This window comes from Bos taurus, chromosome 12, assembly GCF_002263795.3.
Source record: "Bos taurus isolate L1 Dominette 01449 registration number 42190680 breed Hereford chromosome 12, ARS-UCD2.0, whole genome shotgun sequence".
Taxonomy (NCBI): Eukaryota; Metazoa; Chordata; class Mammalia; order Artiodactyla; family Bovidae; genus Bos; species Bos taurus.
This window is the reverse complement of record NC_037339.1, coordinates 60,047,090-60,066,309: the sequence shown is the minus strand read 5'-3', so window position 1 is coordinate 60,066,309 and position 19,220 is coordinate 60,047,090. Positions and strand designations below refer to the sequence as shown.

Below are 19,220 nucleotides of genomic sequence, written 5' to 3'. Positions count from 1 at the left end.
GTGTTACTAATCACCATAAGATCTCATGGGTTGTTATTGCTACTGATTTACTATGTTGATGAAGCAAAGAGAATTTATTAGGCTCTTATGTAGCCCTTTTTACCCTAATACATCTTACTCTTCAGAATAGGGGGCCAAGAGGGTTCCAGGTGGTGCTAGTGGTAAACAATCTCCCTGCCAATACAGTAGTCACAAGAGACATAGGTTCAATACTTGGGTGGGGAAGGTCCGTTAGAGAAGAAAATGGCACCCCACTCCAGTATTCTTGCTGGGGGAATCCCATGGACAGAGGATCCTGGGGGTTATGGTCAATAGGGTTGCAAAGAGTTGGACACGACTGAGCACACACACGCACAGGGTTTTAGAATTTGCAAAAATTCCAAGTACTTAAATTTCAGCCCAGGGGAAATAACAAAAGTTGTATTGGTGGTCCCTTTGGTCCAATTGTAAAAATAAATAAGGCAAAATCTTTATCAAGTGTTCTTCTTGAGCTTCCACTCTAACTGGAGAATTGTGATTGTGTTTCTTGTTCCTTGGTACTAGCGTGAGCAAAAGCTATCAAACACACCATTGAAAGCCTTGGCATTTTTCTTTCTCTATAGTGATATGCTGTAAATGCCTGCATGTTCCCTGGTATAAGAGGACTCTTTCTTGAGGGGACCTGGCATCAACTTCAAACAATAGGCTATGGATTTTTGAACAGATCTAGTTTTAAGGACTATTGTTCCATGGAAGGAATGCTTTGACAAACCTAGACAGGATATTAAAAAGCAGAGACAACAAGTTGCCAACAAAGGTCAGCATAGACAAAACTATGCTTTTTTTAGTAGTCATGTATGAATGTGTGAGTTGAACCATATAGAAGGCTGAGTGCCGAAGAACTGATGCTTTCAAATCATGGTGCTGGAAAAGTCCCTTGGATTGCAAGATCAAACCAATCAATTCTAAAGGAAATAAACTTTGAATATTCATTGGAAGGACTGAGGTTGAAGCTGAAGCTCCAATACTTTGGCCACCTGATGTGAAGAGTCAACTCATTGGAAAAGACCCTGATGCTAGGAAAGACTGAAAGGCAAAGGAGAAGGAGGTGGCAGAGGATGAGATGTTGCAATAGCATCATTGACTCAATGAACATGAATTTCAGCAAACTCTATGAGGCAGTATAGGACAGAGGACCCTGGTGTTCTGCAGCCTGTGGGGGTCACAAAAAGTCAGACACAAAATAGCAAATGAAAGACAATTATAAGATCTGGAGACTGAGGTAACGATCACTATTTTCCAGTGCCATAAGTGCTCACCAGCTCTTGAGCTGTTTATACAAATCAAGATGCACCATAGTTGGCTCTATCTCTCTTCTAGGAAAACCATGCTCTATTTAGTCATCAGAGTCCAGAAGGTCAAGTTATTCTGACAGACACTCAGGTCTTGCTACCCAATATACATATTAGTTTTGCTGCCACCTAGTCCCTGTCATTTCTCATCTCACCTTACCATTGATCATTAAGTGGTACATTATACCCCTATTGACAACCACAACAGGCAGAGAACAGCCACCATCAAGATTCTCAGAGATGTGGGTATGTCTTTTTTTCAACTGATTTCTTACTGCCTTGAATAGTGTTTTATAGACACTTAAAGAAAGGCAATGCCAAAAAATGCTCAATCTACCACACAATTACACTCATCTCACACGGTAGTAAAGTAATGCTCAAAATTCTCCAAGCCAGGCTTCAGCAATACATGAACCATGAACTTCCAGATGTTCAAGCTAGTTTTAGAAAAGGCAGAGGAACCAGAGATCAAATTGCCAACATCTGCTGGATCATCAAAAAAGCAAAAGAGTTCCAGAAAAACATCTATTTCTGCTTTATTGACTATGCCAAAGCCTTTAACTGTGTGGATCACAACAAACTGTGGAAAATTCTGAAGAGATGGGAATACCTGACCACCTGACCTGCCTCTTAAGAAACCTATATGCAGGTCAGGAAGCAACAGGTAGAACTGGACATGGAACAACAGACTGGTTCCAATAGGAAAAGGAGTATGTCAAGGCTGTATATTGTCACCCTGCTTATTTAACTTATATGCAGAGTACATCATGAGAAACGCTGGGCTGGAAGAAACACAAGTTGGAATCAAGATTGCCGGGAGAAATATCAATAACCTCACATATGCAGATGACACCACCGTTATGGAAGAAAGTGAAGAGGAACTAAAAACCCTCTTGATGAAAGTGAAAGAGGAGAGTCAAAAAGTTGGCTTAAGGCTCAACATTCAGAAAATGAAGATCATGGCATCTGGTCCCATCACTTAATGGGAAATAGATGGGGAAACAGTGTCATGCTTTATTTTTTTAGTCTCCAAAATCACTGTAGATGGTGACTGCAGCCATGAAATTAAAAGACGCATACTCCTTGGAAGGAAAGTTCTGACCAACCTAGATAGCATATTGAAAAGCAGAGACATTACGTTGCCAACAAAGGTCCGTCTAGAAAGGCTATGGTTTTTCCGGCGGTCATGTATGGATGTGAGAATTGGACTGTGAAGAAAGCTGAGCATCGAAGAATTGATGCTTTTTAACTGTGGTGTTGGAGAAGATTCTTGAGAGTCCCTTGGACTGCAAGGAGATCCAACCAGTCCATTCTAAAGGAGATCAGTCCTGAGTGTTCCTTGGAAGGACTGATGCTAAAGCTGAAACTCCAATACTTTGGCCACCTCATGCAAAGAGTTGACTCATTGGAAAAAACTTTGATGCTGGGAGGGATTGGGAGCAGGAGGAGAAGGAGACAACAGAGGATGAGATGGCTGGATGGCATCACCGACTCGATGAACATGAGTTTGAGTGAACTCCGGGAGTTGGTGATGGACAGGGAGGCTTGGCGTGCTACAGTTCATGGGGACGCAAAGAGTCAGACACGACTGGGTAACTGAACTGAACTGAAAGAGAATGTAATTGGAGGGTAGGTTATCTGGTCTTACATAATACACAAATTCTAGCATTCCCATCTCCTCCTGTTTCAGACATCTTTCTCTAAATTGTGTCCATTTTCTTCACTTACTGGAAAGATTCATTGGACCCAGTACAGATATCACATATGGCTACTAGCTCTGTCCAAGACTAAAGGAACAGACTTTTTATAGATTTGGGCTCAAGGAAATATCAGTAGTCTAGCATCTTTTTTCCAAAAATTTTATGGCAAACTAAACTTTCAATTTTCAGTGAGAAAACTATCCAGAGAGATCTAGTTTAAAAGGTTGGACATGAAAATTTGTTTGAGTTTTATGAATACATAGCAAGTGAGGTTATGTTGATGTGGTTCAGGAAATAATTCCAGCAGAGGCTCAGTCAGCTGTCTGTATGAGAAGGGGAAAGGAAAAAAAAAAGGCAAAATAAGTTTCCAAGGAAGGAACTTACTAAACAAATCCTCATGTCAAAGATCTAACTAAGTGAACATGAGTTTAAAGCACTATTCCAAGCTATACAAAGACACAGATTGCTAATCAGAAAAGCTAATCAAAAGCCATGTTATAACAGTGATGCAAAACAGCAAAGGAACACAGGCTTTTATCATAAGTATCCAACTGACAATGGCTTATAAATTTAATCTAGAACAAAAATCAGAGATGTGGATATGTCCTGCTGCAGTGGATTTCTTACTGCCTTAAATAGTGTTTTATAGACATTTAAAGATAATATAAATGGAGGATAAGTTATCTGATCTTACATAATATATGAATTATTACAAACAAAAATAACATTTTCTGGACACTACATGTTGCTGATAATCTAAAGCCAAGCTATTTCAGCAACTAAGTTGGCAATAATAGTGCAAGGCTAATATATTTTTGCATATCTAAGAAAGTTAGAAATTACCAAAATACTTCCTGATCTTTAGTTGTACCTTTACATGCATTTCTCCAAAAGAAACTTAAGCAAAAATATTATCAAATTATCGTTTCTTTCCAAAATTATGATATGTACATTTTTATAAGAGTTATATTGATATTTAGTTGATATACGGATACATGCTAAGCTATTAAAGAAAAAAAAAGACTTCTCACTAAATTTCAGCTCTACTATTTTCCACTGTCTATGAAGGAAAAGTCTCTCACTGTTTCCATTGTTTCCCCATCTATTTGCCATGAAGTGATGGGACCAGATGCCATGATCTTTGTTTTCTGAATGTTGAGTTTTAAACCAGCTTTTTCTGCTCTTCTCTTTCACTTTCATCAAGAGGTTCTTCTTCGCTTTCTGCCATAAGGGTGGTGTCATCTGCATATCTGAGGTTATTAATATTTCTCCTGGAAATCTTGACTCCAGCTTCTGCTTCATCCAGCCTGGCGTTTCACATATATATATATAAGTTAGATAAACGGGGTGACAATACACAGCCTTGATGTATAAAAGTCAACATTCAGAAAACTAAGATCATGGCATCCAGTCCCATCACTTCATGGCAAATATATGGGAAACAATGGAAACAGTGAGAGACTATTTTGGGGGCTCCTAAATCAGTACAGATGGTGACTGCAGCCATGAAATTAAAAGAAAAAAACCTATGACCAAACTAGTCAGCATATTAAAAAGCAGAGACATTCCCACCAACAGTATATGGAGAACAGTGTGGAGATTCCTTAAAAAACTGGAAATAGAACTGCCTTATGATCCAGCAATCCCACTGCTGGGCATACACACTGAGGAAACCAGAAGGGAAAGAGACACGTGTACCCCAATGTTCATCGCAGCACTGTTTATAATAGCCAGGACATGGAAGCAACCTAGATGTCCATCAGCAGATGAATGGATAAGAAAGCTGTGGTACATATACACAATGGAGTACTACTCAGCCATTAAAAAGAATACATTTGAATCAGTTCTAATGAGGTGGATGAAACTGGAGCCTATTATACAGAGTGAAGTAAGCCAGAAGGAAAAACACCAATACAGTATACTAACGCATATATATGGAATTTAGAAAGATGATAACAATAACCCTGTGTATGAGACAGCAAAAGAGACACTGATGTATAGATGTATATGGACTCTGTGGGAGAGGGAGAGGGTGGGAAGATTTGGGAGAATGGCATTGAAACATGTGAAATGTCATGTATGAAACGAGATGCCAGTCCAGGTTCAATGCACGATGCTGGATGCTTGGGGCTGGTGCACTGGGACGACCCAGAGGGATGGTATGGGGAGGGAGGAGGGAGGAGGGTTCAGGATGGGGAACACATGTATACCTGTGGTGGATTCATTTTGATATTTGGCAAAACTAATACAATTATGTAAGGTTAAAAAAAAAAAAAAAAAAAGCAGAGACATTACTTTGTCAACAAAGGTCCATCTAGTCAAAGCTATGGTTTTTATAGTAGTCATGTAGGGATGTGAGAGTTGGAGTATAAAGAAAACTGAGCACCAAAGAATTGATGCTTCTGAACTGTGGTGTTGGAGAAGACTCTTGAGAGTCCCTTGGACAGCAAAAAGATCCAACCAGTCCATCTTAAAGAGAATCAGTCCTCAATATTCAATGGAAGGACTGATGCTGAAACTGAAAATACGGTATTTTGCCCATCTGATGCAAAAAACTGACTCATTTGAAAAGATCCTGATGCTGTGAAAGATTGAAGGCAGGAGGAGAAGGGGACGACAGAGGATGAGATGGTTGGATGGCATCACTGACTCGGTGGACATACGCTTGAGTAAGCTCCGGGAGTTGGTGATGGGCAGGGAAGCCTGGTGTGCTGCAGTCCCTGGGGTCGCACAGACTGAGTGACTGAACTGAACTGAACTGATGAAGAAAAAAAAAAAAAATATATATATATAAAATTAACTTAATTCTCAATTTTAATAAATGGTTAAATGTATACTACACTAACAAATACCAATAGTACTACTTAGGTTCTAGACAATTTAAGGAAAATAGGTAGCAAGATAATATGGGATTTTTTTTTAATCATCCCAAGTTTTTAAAAGATATTAACAAATAATATTTGTAATTTGAGTTTTCAATATCTCTTTTATTTTGAGATATGTTATGTTTTCATGCATAATTAGTTTTAAAAAATGGTTTTCATTTTCATCAACATAAAAACCTAAAGCCTAGAAATTTAAATTTCTAATTAAAAACAATAAATATTTAAGTTAAATATTTAAGATGATCAGTTCGTATGTCTTAATGTAGACAGCATATGTAACTTCTTTTTGGTCTTAGAGTGTTTTTGTGGGCTGGCATGTTTCTGAATATTTTATTATGGTTTTTTTTCCTATTACATATCAAGTGTGGCATTCTGAACCAACTTGAGAACTAGGCTATGTCAGGTAACTATCACATGCATAATTAATGATTGATAGACTTTAACAAATAATGTGGGCACTTGAGGAAAATATTTACATATTTCACCACTTAACTTCATTGCACTTCATGCATTCTGGATACTTTTCATTGATCTATCTTTTTAATTAGTTTTTCAGCTTTATCTAATTTTCTGTTGAAATCCTCCTCAGCATTATTTAAATTCCAAAGATGATATTTTCATTTCTATGAATTCTCCTGGGATCTTTTACTGGTCTGTTCTTACGTGTCTGATTCTTTGCTAATTTTTAAAAGTTTGTAAATATGTTTTATCACTATATGAGAAGTATACACACACACGCACACACATACTTAAAAATCGTACCCAATACTCTACTATATAAGACTTTTCAGATCTGTTCCTTCTTGTCAGTTATGTATTTTGCCTTATTTCATTTTATGATAGATTGTTCACTGAAAAATCATTATACATTGATTGCTCATGTACCTGAGTTTTCAGGTAGAATCTATAGGGGTCTGGAAGAGGAAGGTGTCAGGAATAATTCTTATAATTGTAGCTTGACTCACTTTTTACAAGGGGCAGTGCCATTTACTATGACAAGAAGAAGCAGGTACTAGGGTCACTGCAAAATAAGGATATCAAAATTAAAATTTTTGGATAAATTATGAAAAATTAAATTTATTATTATTAAGATTAATTAATTTATTTTAATTGGAGGATAACTACAATATTGTGATGGTTTTGCCATACATCAACATGAACCAGCCACAGGTATACATGTGCCCCCCGCAATCCTGAACCTCCCTCCCACCTCCCTCCCCTGCCTATACGTCTGGATTGTCCCAGAGCACTGGCTTTGGGTGCCCTGCTTTCTGCACTGACTTTGCACTGGTCATCTATTTTACATATGGTAATGTACATGTTTCAATACCATTCTCTCAAATGATCCCACCCTTGCCTTTTCCCATATAGTCCAAAAGTCTGTTCTTTACATCTGTGTCTTCTTTGCTGCCCTGCATGTAGGATCATTGGTACCAGCTTTCTAAATTCTATATATATTCATTAATATACAGTATTTATCTTTCTCTTTCTGACTTCACATTGTATAATAGGCTCCAAGTTCATCCACCTCATTAGAAGTGACTCAAATGTGTTCCTTTTTGTAGTTGAGTACTCCATTGTGTATATGTACCACAACTTCCTATCCATTCATTTGCCAATGGACATCTTAAGCAATTCTGTGTACTGATTTGAGCTCATGTGAATGTTTGTCTTGAGACTAGTTTTTTGGATACTGAATGAGTTACCTTTATTTCAGATTCTTACAAGGAACCTGTACTAATTGAAGTGATTTACATATGCTGCGGTCCTTGTTACTTAAAAGAAACTAATATCTGTAACCTGAAGTAGGGAATGAATATAAAATAAATTATTCTTTGTCAGTGTGTGTTTCTAGCAGGAGTATAATAGTCAGATATAAATTTTGAAGTACGCTTTGGAGTTAGGTAAAACTAGTGTTCAATTTGACAAGTGTTTTAACAGTCTGAAAATGCATTTTAAAGGTCAGGATGAGGGCTACTTATATGAGTAAAAATCTATGAAAAGCATTTAAAAATAAAACAGTAAAGTTTTATTAACTGAGAGATATTGAGGAATGAAGTCTTTTATCTTTTCAACAGTTGGGGAATCTCACTGTATTTAAACTAGCTAGAGTGCATTATGTTCTCTGCAACTGAACCCAAAAGGTCACAACCCTCAAAGCGGGGATGCATGTAATAAAATGCTTATGTTCAGGAAAGTGGTTGTAACAGGAAATCTGTTGTCATTAAGTTATATACAAGAAGTATTTGAAGCCAGGGGACATGAGCAAGGGTACATGGTGCCTGAGAACAACCCTGCATTAGTCAGGGTTCTCCAGAAGATAAGAACCAATAGGATATAAAGAGCTGAATAAAAGGAAATATGGGCTTTCCTGGTGGCTCAGATGGTAAGGAATCTGCCTGCAATGCAGGACACCCAGGCTTGATCCCTGGATCAGGAAGATCCCCTGGAGAAGGGAATGGAAGCCCACTCCAGTATCCTTGCCTGGCGAATCCCATGGACTGAGGTGCCTGGCTGGCTGCAGTCTGTGGTGTTGCGTGGACTGAGCGACTAAAGGACATGCAAGAGGATATCATGGAAACTTACTCAGGTGATTGTGGAGGACAAATCCCACTATTTGTCCTCTACAAGATGGGGAATCAGACAATCTGGTGGTATAATTCAGTCCAAGTGCAAAGGGCTGAGAATTTGGGAAAGGGTAAATCCAAAGGACAAAGAAATCCGAAGATCCGAGAACCAGGAGCTCACAAGTCAGTGGGTAGGAGAACATGTCCTGTCCCAGCTCAAGAAGAGAGATACCTGGCCCTTCCTCTATCTTTACATTCTATTAGGGTCCTCAAAGGATTGGTGAGGGTGGATCTATTTACTCACTCTACTAATGCAAATGCTAGTCTCCCACACAGATACATCCAGAAATAATGTTTTTCCGGTTATCTGGGGCATCCCTTAGCCTATATAAAAGCATCATCATATCACTTAAATATAGAAATTATATGAGGTATAAAAAATATAACAAGAATTCATTTTTATAAGCAGAGGAAAATAAAATGTTGCAAACACTCATGGCAGCAACAGCAACTTGGATAACAGGAAAATCAAACTGGATGAATATCAGCCATGAACATTTTGTGTGTATGAGAGCCTTCTTCTGGGCAGAAGGACAGTGAGCAGCAGCACCACTTTAAGCACAGGGAGATATGTTATAAGCGAACTTAAGTAAGCTGTTGATATTCCTCCCACCTTAAAGGATTCAATTTTATGCTAGGATACACTTTGCAAGAACCCGAAGTAAAAGGCAGATGTGAGAGCCAGTAAAAATCAGGAGAAGTATGGTGCAATTCCAGGGAAGAGCCATGGAAAAAAAAAAAGAAAAGATAGGTCTTTTAATACAAGCTTAACTTTCTGTAAAGTTTACAAATTTGTATCTTTAAGTTGTGAAGTAAATTCCACACAAATCTTCATCTATTTTGAGATTTCTTACTATTTTGATTACTTATTTATGAAGTAAAAAAAAAAAATAGAGAACGAGAACTTTCACATTACTTAGGTTAAAAGATAAATCATTTATTAAACAAATTTTGTACATGATGAATCCTCTTTTGAATATCTTCAGTTAGGAATTGTTCAGAGTATATAACTCAGAGAATATGACATGATATTTAAGCTCGAGTTTGTCAAGTGACTCAGCCATATAGAAGAGAGGCTAATGATTTCTTGCTTAAGCATGCAGTAAAATTACTAGGGATGTGAAACTCAAAGACAACAAATAAAAACATTCCCTGACAGCAAAATAAATGACTAATGCACTTGAAAATAAATATATACTTATTTAATTTGCTCTAGGTTTAGCTGTGTTGCACTCAGTAGCAAGCTTTCACAGAGCAATGAAGTTGCAGTGCACACAGATGGCCCAACTTCTCAGAGGCATAGACATGTGTATCCATGAGTGGAAATGGATCAGCACTTTCTTCTAATTACTTTCATGAGAATTTCTGAGTTTGTTATTTTCCATCTAGAATAGTAATGTGCATTCATATTTTTCTTAAACTTCTGTGATTGTATTATTTGGATTATTATGAATCATAATTATTTTCCTAGGAGACAGTAAAATCAGTTTAATATTATATAAGCTATTTAATCTTTACTGTTATCCTGCAAGGTAGCTGTGAAAATTTTATTTTATATATACAGATATATTAGCCAATCAAACCAGAAAAATCAAATAAATTGCTTAATATTTAACTCATAAGTTGTTAACCAACTTTTCAAAATCAAAGTTTTGATTACAAAGTTATGCTGTGTTTTTCTACTAAACCTGTCATGAATATATTACTTACTATTTTTCTTGTTCTTCATCCACATTTTCCCCAAGTTTTTGGAAACAAAGGGCAACCACAAACATATTCCAATGCCCCCATTCTATCATTATTTCACTGTTTTCATATAGCAATGCTACTTCCAGTCTATGCTCTATCTGAACTACAATAAATATTTGCAGTTTGCATATTTTCATGTGTCTCTGCTCATGTTTTGGGAGATAATGAATATCTTTCAAATGTTTTACATCTATTAGAAATTCTTCCCAATAAGACACTAATACTTATACATTCTTTTGGTCTTTCAACATTATAATTCGTTCTTAAAAAATAATAATAACAATAAAATAATAACAATAACAACAATAGAGCATTAATACTATGAAGAGTTACAATAATATGTATTGAATATTTAATGTATTTTTGGAACTGGGTTAGACCCTCTTACATAGCCCCTTTTATATAATTGTATCATTAAGTCAATGTTATAACACACTTTATAGAGATGGTAAAACTTAAGTTTGTCTGGATTAAGCATTGTTGTTAGGAGTACAAAGCATGTAAGTGATGCAACATTTTTCTTTTTTAACTTTAGAACTTAATTTTAATTAGTTCTAATTTAATTTTAAATTTTAATTTTAGTTAGAGATTCTAATTTTAGAACAAACTCCTAAGCATCATACTACACAAATTTCCATATTTCTGGACACCTCATAATCACAAGTATTTTCTGAAACATTTTATTTGCTGCATATTCATTTGTTTAAAGCAAATCAGGAGGTAATTGCTTATTTGTATTATTTTGAATCTTTTTTTTTAAAAGATCATGTAATCTTCAATAGCTATTTAACAATCTGAAGTGAACTGAAGGAAGAAGTCCTTCATGAGCAGAGATTTCTTCATCTCATGGAGTGCATCAAAGTCACATCACCACACCACAAACAATGTCATCAACACCAGACCCAGCATAACTATTATCACCACTGCCCCCATCATATTGTTAATCAACTATACTACCAATATAAAATAAAATTTTTTAAAATGAAATTCATGGTTACTTTATTATTCACACTCTTTGACAATAAATCTTGAATTTCTAAATTGATGATTTACAGAGCTATGCTCTTAATAAAATTTGTTGCCTACTTGTTTTGTGATGAAGGAGAAAGAAGATAATGTTTCAGGGAAAAAAAAAAGTATTATTTTCAAATTTCATAAGATAGTTTGTCTTTTGTCTTCATTACCATTTGATTCTGAGAAATATCTTAGAAAATTATATTCATTTCTCTTTTGGAGCCTAGGAGAAGCAAGACATGAAGGAAAAATAATAGAAAAGACAGAACAATTCTTTATTTTCTTTATTATAATGGCTAAACATAATGGGAAAGCATATTTTTGGAAAGATAATTTCATTAAGATAGTCCCACTTAAATGAGTGAACTGATATAGTTAACAATAATGTATTGCCTCAGAGTTAACCTGCACAAGTGTTATTCTCATTATTAAACATTGCATCTTTATTCTATACTTTTAATTCATGATTTCCTTGTATAGTAAATGGATGTAAATAGGTAAAAAGTAAAATCCAATGATCTGTAACTGTATCTCCTCTCCATTTCTCTCCTCCCATGCTCTTTCCAAAGTCTCATCTTCTTTGCTAATAGGTTTCATGTACTGGTCCTGGAATAAAGATTGCTGCTTAGGTCATAGGTGGCCATGTGTGACAGGTTCTGCAGAAAACCTTTCTCTACTGACAGAGGTGTGGAGCTTTGGTGATAGCAGGGGAATATAACAACATCTGATGGTGCTCTATTGACACAGAGAGTCCTGGCAACAGAGGACATGGTGTAGCAATTAGATGAAGACAGAGATCAGAATTATTTTTTAATTGTAGTTAACTTACAATGGTGTGTTAATTTCTGTGTTATAGCAAAGTGACTCACTTATACATCTATTTAGATTATTTTTAATCTATTTTCTATTATGGTTTATCATAGGATAGCGAATATAGTTTACTGTACAATACAGCAGGACCTTGTTGCTTACCCATCCTATATATAATAGAGTGCATCTACTAATCCCAAACTCCCAATCCACCCCCACCCCCACCTCCCACTTGGCAACCACAAGTGGTGTTCTCTGCGTCAGTGAGATAGGTTCACGTGTCATATTTTATAAGTTACACCACACTGCATTTGTCTTTCTGACCTACTTCATTTAGGATGATAATCCCCAGGTCCATGTATTACTGCACACAGCATTATGTCATTCTTTTATGGCTAAATAATAATCCATGTATATATGTAGCATATTTTGTTTATCCAGTCATCTGTCAATGGACATTTAGTTTGTTTCCATGTCTTGGCTGTTTTGAATAGTGCTGCTATGAACATAGAGGTACATGTTTCTTCTTTAATTTTATCTCGATATATGCCCTCAAATTTGGAACATTTCATGAATTTTTGTCATCTTTGTGCAGGGACCATGCTAATCTTCTCTGTATCACCCCAATTTTAGCATATATGTGCTGTTGAAATGAGCAAGAGAATTGGATTTAAAGAAGTGTTTTACCATGGATTCCAAAATAACTAAGCTCACTGAGGTTAAATAAAAGACAAGTGGTTCATAATTAATCATTGATATGAATATGAATATGACTATGAATAACAGTGACGGCTGAGTCACTCTTGTTAATACTCTGTAACTAACTAAACAATTAATTAAAAGAATTTGGAAAATATTGTAAGCAAGGTGGAAATTATAGTAGATAATCGACACCCATTAAACACTAGGTCTCCCAGTTTCCCATTTTTTAGTGAAAAATAATAGCCTTCAATAGCATCAACAACTACAAAATTACAAAGTATCATGTTTGTCACTAGAAGCTTATTCATAGAAGCTTGTGAGGCAGTCAGAGATACAAGGCTGATGCACAGATCCGAAAGCCTTTACAATTGGGAATGCAAAATGACTATATGCCACAAATGTCTATTGAAAAGAATTTGTATTGATACATGTTGCTCCCCAGGTGGTGCTAGTGGTAAACAACCCACCTGCCAGTGCAGGCGACTTAAGAGATGCTGGTTTGATCCCTGGGTTGAGAAGACCCCCCTGGAGAAGGGAATGGCTACTCACTCCAGTATTCTTGCCTGGAGAATCCCATGGACAGAGGAGCCTGGTGGGCTGCAGTCCATGGGGGTCATGAAGAGTCGGACATGACTGAAGTGACTTAGTATGCATGCATTGATACATGATCTTTACCTAGAGATCTTTAGATCCTTAAATTTTCAGCAAAGTCAATGATTAGATTAAAACTTTATTTTAAAAAATATCTCATCACTTATTTTAAAAGTTTCTATGTCACACTATTTATAGGAAATCATGTCATTAAGATAATGCTTCATTTCAAAACATACTGGAGCCCATGGGGCTTTATATGACATGTTTAAGGAATGTATAATTTTCATCATCCCCACACTATAATGTGCAACATTATTTGCCTTTGAGAAGAATTAATGAAAACATAACTTGACATTATGATTATGGACATCTGTCTTTGTTTATATTCATCTCGGCTTAATGCAGAAATGTCAAAGAAAGTATGTAGGGTGAATACTGTGTATCTTTCAGTTTTACTCTCATTGCTCAGCACAAAGAGATGAAAAAGGCATTGTGCTTCTTGTGTGGTAGGAATTTAGCTAATGGATATATAAAGCAAACAAAGCTGGAAGGAAAAGTTTTATTGCTCCATCCTGGACCATATGGATTTTTGTGGTTTTTGTTTTTACTTTATTGGATGTTGTTGTTGTTGTTTAAAGGATGCTTAATTTGAAAGATCTGGAACCTCACTAAAATTTGGATTCATACCAACACAAAACTTGGTCTTAAAACATACTAAAACTTTGCTTATTCTCTTGCCAAGGAAAAGGAGTCACACATGTTTGGATATCTCTGTAGAAATCCAAAGGACTGACAATAAGGAGGAAAATACTTTCTGCTTAAGCTATTGCAAATTTTTCCCTTTACAATAGGAAAAAAAAGAAAATATTTGATGATAAACATGACTACATAATATTAACTATTTTTACTAATATTTAATAGCTAATACTGTTTTAACCAAGGCTACTAATGATATAAATATCCCAGGATTCATATTTTGTTTTAGTCAGATTTAACTGCCCAATAGTTGTTTTCTTGATATATGGACTTACAGAATCAAATTGCCTTTTCACTAGCTCCTTTTATTCCAGGTAAATCTAAAATGCAGAATGTTATTTATACTAGTTTATATTAGTGACAGGACTTCCCAGGTGGCATGAGTGGTAAAGAACTGCCTGACAATGCAGGACACAAAAGAGACTCAGGTTCGATCCATGCGATGGGAAGATCCCCTGGAGGAGGGAATGGCAACCCACTCCAGTATTCTTGAGTGGAGAATCCGATTGAAAGAGGATCCAATTGAAAGAGGAGTCCATAGGGTTGCAAAGAGTCAGACACGGCTGAAGTGACTTAGCATGCATGCATGCACATTATTAGAGACATTTCAATTTAGAATATGTAATCGAAATGTATTTATATGGACCAGCAATTCTTTCTTTTTTATAGATATTAATGACATAAATTTTTTAACCAATAATTGTGACAAGAATGTGATGGAGGCAGATTTTTTATTTTAAAAAATAAAATATATAAAAATATAACATATTTTAAATTTTTGAAATTTATATTGAAATTCAAATAAACTCTTTAAGGTGGCTGTGTTTCATGTAATATTTATTCTTAATACATACAATATTTATATTTTAGAAAAAACTTATTAAGTTAATAATCAATATTATGGATTATTACCTGTGCAAAAAAAGATATTAGCTTCCTTGTGTCATATCCAAGCATGCATCTTTCTTCCATTTACCCTACCAATACTGTTTGCCACAGAATTTATTTGCTTCCTGTTTATGTTTCTATCTATGGACATATGGTTAATGGCTGAGAAATGTTAATCAACCCTAAAAGCAGAAAGGAAGTATTAGCCTCACCTGGCAGCTTCACAGTTGAATTATTAGTTCCAAAGTTTATCCCTAGAATTTGAATCAGTCAACATTTTAACAAAATTTCCCTGGTGTACTTCTGAAGATTCTGACTCCATAAATCTTTAGTGAGACTTGAGACATTTTGCTTCTAAACATATTTCAAATGATATCAGCGCCTCTGACCCTCCAACGACCCTTTGCAGCATGATGTCTGGAATCATGGTTAGCAAGCTCTGGGAGTTGGTGATGGACAGGGAAGCCTGGCTGCTGAAGTCCATGGGGTCACAAAGAGTCGGGCATGACTGAGCAACTGAACTGAACTGAACTTCATTAACTGTATATATATTTTTTTCCTACAGTTAACACTAACACCGGTTTTTAAAAATAAATATCATTTATTCAGCCCTTTACTTTCTGACAGGACTTAGCTTTCTCTTTATAGTCAAACACACCAAATAATAGATGTCCCTTTTTCTTTGTATGTCCTAATATTTTATTTTTGTTTAGAAAGCAGAAAATCTTTCATTCTGCTATGCATTATTTGTTAGTTAAATGCTATCATTTTTGGTCTCAAATAGAACCTCCCCAAAAAAGTAACAAAATCATATGATATATATAAAACATATATGTATAGATAAATATTTCAAACAACCTCAGATTATGATAGGCAACATAATGGCTATATATATATATATATATATATATATACACACATATGTTTGTATATATTAACTTTGGGAAATATAATTTGGTTACTTCTCCATTTATCAAATCTCAGATGCTATCAATCTTTCATGCTAGATGACTTACATTCAGTTCAGTTTAGTAGCTTAGTCGTGTCTGACATCTGACTCTTTGTGACCCCATGGACTATAGCAAGCCAGGATTCTCTGTCCATCACCAACACCTGAAGCTTGCTCAAATTCATGTCCATTGAGTCAGTGATGCCTTCCAACCATCTCATCCTCTGTCATCCCCTTCTCCTCCTGCCTGCAATCTTTCCCAGCATCAGGGTGTTTTATAATGAGTCCATTCTCTGCATTAGGTGGCCAAAGTATTGGAACTTCAGCTTCAGCATCAGTCTTTCCAATGAATATTCAGGAGTGATTTCCTTTAGGATGGACTGGTTGGATCTCCTTGCTGTCCAAGGGACTCTCAAGAGTCTTCTCAAACACCACAGTTCAAAAGTTTCAATTTTTCAGCACTCAGCTTTCTTTATAGTCCAACTCTCACATCCATACATGACTACTGGAAAAACTGTAGCTTTGACTAGACTGACCTTTGTCAGCAAAGTAATGTCTCTGCTTTTCAATATGCTGTCTAGGTTTGTCATAGCATTTCTTTCAAGGAGCAAGCGTCTTTTATTTCATGGCTACAGTCATTATCTGCAGTGACTTTGGAGCACAGGAAAATAAAGTCTCTCACAGTTTCCACTGTTTCCCCATCTAGTTGCCATGCAGTGATGGGACTGGATGCCATGATCTTAGTTTTCTGAATGCTGAGTTTTAACCCAACTTTTTCACCCTCCTCTTTCACTTTCATCAAGAGGCTGTTTTGTTCTTCTTCACTTTCTGCCATAAGAGTGGTGTCATCTGCGTATCTGAGGTTATTGATATTTCTGGCAAAATCTTGATTGTGCTTCATCCAGCCTGAAGTTTGCATGATGTACTAGACATATAAGTTAAATAACCAGGGTGACAATATAAAACCTTGAGGGACTCCTTTCCCAGTTTGCAACCAGTCAGTTGTTTCATGTTCAGTTCTAACTGTTGCTTCTTGATCTGCATACAGATATCTCAGGAGGCAGGTCTGGTGGTGGTACTCCCATCTCTTTGAGAATTTTTCAGTTTGTTGGTATCCACACAGTCAAAGCTTTGGGGTAATCAATAAAGCAGAAGTAGATGTTTTCCTGGAATTCTCTTGCTTTTTCAATGTTCCAACGGATGTTGGCAATTTGAAAATCTGGTTCCTCTGCCTTTTCTAAATCCAGCTTGAACATCTGGAAGTTCATGGTTTACGTACTGTTGAAGCCTGGCTTGGAGAATTTTGAGCATTATTTTGCTAGCATGTGAGATGAGTGCAATTGTGTGGTAGCTTGAACATTCTTTGGCATTGCCCTTCTTTGGAGTTGGAATGAAAATTGATTTTTTCCTGTCCTGTGGCCACGGCTGAATTTGTCAAATTTGCTGGTATAGTGAGTGCAGCACTTTCACAACATCATCATTTAGGACTTGAAATAGCTCAGCTGGAATTCCATCACCTCCACTAGCTTTGTTCCTGGTGATTCTTTCTAAGGCCCCTTGAACTTCGCATTCCAGGATGTCTGACTCTAGGTGAGTGATTACACCACTGTGGTTATCTAGGTCATTAAGATCTTTTTGTATAATTCTTCTGTGTATTCTTTTCACCTTTTCTTAGTATCTTCTGCTTCTGTTAGGTCCATGCCATTTCTATCCTTTATTGTGTCCATCTTTGCCTGAAATATTCCCTTGGTATCTCTGATTTTCTTGAAGAGATCTCTAGTCTTTCCCATTCCTTTGTTTTCCTCGTTTCTTTGCATTGATCACTGAGGAACACTTTCTTATTTTTCCTTGTTTTTTTTTTTTTTTTTGAACTCTACATTCAAATGGGTATATTTTTCTTTTTATCCTTTGCCTTTACCTTCTCTTCTTTCCTCAGTTATTTGTAAGGCCTCCTCAGACAACCATTTTGCCTTTTTGCATTTCTTTTTCTTGGGGATGGTCTTGATTACTGCCTCCTGTACAATGTCATGAACCTCCATCCATAGATCTTCAGGCACTCTGTTTGTCAGATCTAATCCCTTGAATCTATTTGTCACTTCCACTGTATAATAATAAGGGATTTGATTTAGGTCATACCTGAATGGTCTAGTGGTTTTTCCTACTTTCTTCAATTGAAGTCTGAATTTGGCAATAAGGAGTTCATGATCTAAGCCACAGTCAGCTCTCCATCTTGTTTTTGCTGACTTCTCCATCTTTGACTGCAAAAAATTTAATCAATCGGATTTAGGTATTGACCATCTGGTGATGTCCATGTGTAGTTTTCTCTTGTGTTGTTGAATGAAGGTGTTTTCTATGACCAGTGTGTTTTCTTGGTAAAACTCTGTTAGCCTTTGCCCTGCTTCATTTTGTGCTCTAAGGCCAAGTTTGCCTGTTACTTCAGATATCTCTTGACTTCCAACTTTTGCATTCCAGTCCCGTATGATGAACAGAACATCTTTTATGGGAGTTAGTTCTAGAAGGTCTTCTAGGTCTTCATAGAACTGTTCAACTTCAGCTTCTTCAACACTGCTGGTTGGGGCATAGACTTGAATTATTGTGATACTGAATGGTTTCCCTTGGAAACGAACAGAGATCATTCTGTCGTTTTTGAGATTGCATCCAAGTACTTCATTTCAGACTCTTTTGTTGACTATGAGAGCTACTCCATTTCTTCTAAGGGATTCTTGCCAACAGTAGTATATATAATGGTCATTTGAATTAAATTCACCCATTCCAGTCCATTTTAGTTCACTGATTCCTAAAATGTAAATGTTCACTCTTGTTATCTCCTGCTTGACCACTTCTAATTTACCTTGATTCATGGACCTAACATCCCAGGTTCCTATGCAATATTGCTCTTTACAGAATTAGACTTTATTTCCATCACCAGTCACATCCACAACTGGGTGTTATTTTCTCTTCATTCTTTCTGGAGTTATTTCTTTACTCTTGTCCAGTAACATATTGGGCATATACGGACCTGGGAGTTCATCTTTCAGTGTCATATCCTTGCCTTTTCATACTGTTTTTGGGGTTCTCAAGCAAGAATACTGAAGTGGTTTTCCATTATCTTCTCCAGTGGACCAAGTTTGTCAGAACTCTCCACCATGACCTGTCCTTCTTGGGTGGCCCTATAGGGCATGGTTCATAATTTCATTGAGTTAGACAAGGCTGTG

General features: G+C 36.4%; 1 pseudogene; it reads right to left on the bottom strand.

Moving 5' to 3' along the window:
* Positions 1-12,668: 12,668 nt before the first annotated feature.
* Positions 12,669-12,769, bottom strand: LOC112449161 (uncharacterized; annotated as a pseudogene).
* Between the last annotated feature and the right edge of the window lie 6,451 nt (positions 12,770-19,220).